The sequence below is a fragment of the Dipodomys merriami genome, unplaced genomic scaffold (assembly GCF_024711535.1).
Source record: "Dipodomys merriami isolate MVZ:Mamm:240054 unplaced genomic scaffold, mDipMer1.0.p SCAF_2, whole genome shotgun sequence".
In the NCBI taxonomy this organism is placed as follows: Eukaryota; Metazoa; Chordata; class Mammalia; order Rodentia; family Heteromyidae; genus Dipodomys; species Dipodomys merriami.
The window spans coordinates 27,302,347-27,303,428 of NW_027203381.1; the positions used below are offsets into that span (position 1 = coordinate 27,302,347).

General features: G+C 45.6%; 1 pseudogene; it reads right to left on the reverse strand.

The window, feature by feature from the left end:
* Positions 1–304: 304 nt before the first annotated feature.
* On the reverse strand, positions 305–795 carry LOC138831581 (small ribosomal subunit protein eS10-like; annotated as a pseudogene).
* Between the last annotated feature and the right edge of the window lie 287 nt (positions 796–1,082).

Here is a 1,082-nt window from a genome sequence, read left to right on the forward strand (position 1 = left end):
TCTAAAATCACACACACACACACACACACACACAATCTTTGCACTTGATCTTTTTATTCAAGTATATTTTAAATTACTTTAAATCATACATTAAAGAAAAATGAACAGATGAAAGAATATAGAAATTTGCATATATTCTCCCATCTTTGTACAAACAGAGTTAGGTAATGATGGACTTAGACATTAGTTAAAATTTGTTGCACAGTATTTTTGAGTGAGGTGTTTTACTTTGCATTAGATTGAATCTTATTTTTCTGGCTACAATTTATTCAGCACACACATACACACAAAATTTACTCCAACATTACTGGGGTGGCTGACCATGTCTGTAACCAAATCCACCTCTAAACTGGAATTCTGTCACTGATCCAGCCTCAGCTCTATTGTCAGCAGCAGGCTCCCTCTGTAGGTGTCTCTGTGGGCTTTGCATCTGGTGATTCTTGCAGGTAGCGTACTCTCCCCATCCCTGTCTCCCAAAACCCTCACATATGGGTCCAGGTCTGCCAGTCTCAGGCTGGCTGCAGGGTAGGTAATAGGCATGATCCCAGGAGGCCAGTGGAGGTACTTGATGCCTTCATTGGTAAGGCACCAAAAAAAGTGCCTCCAGGCAAACATTTTCGTCATGTCACCTTGAGCCTGGACAGACTGCATGGACTTTGTGACCTGTAGTTTGGGCATATTCTTGTCTGCCACTCCTAGATGGTTGGGCGTGTGGACACTCTGCTTGGCCACCATCACTCCCTTCTTAAAAAGGAGTTCATAAATGGCAATCCGGTTCTTTGGGGGCAACAACATCTCTCCTGGCTGGTCCTCAACACACCAAGGCTTCAACCCTACCCCTGTGGTGCCCTCCGCTGTCAGAAACTGAGTTCTCAGCCATTCTCGCTGCTGAAAAATGAGTCTGCAGAAAAGGGAGTGGAGCGGCTCCAGTCCCTATCCTAGGGAGGCGCGGTCTCCATGATGGTAGGAAGGCCCGGATGGGGCCAATGGAACCCTGATGGAATCTTTTCTAACAGCAGGGCCAACACAGAGGTCTGCACAAACTTGAGCTCAGTATGGATTTGTGGAATCTATGGTGTAAT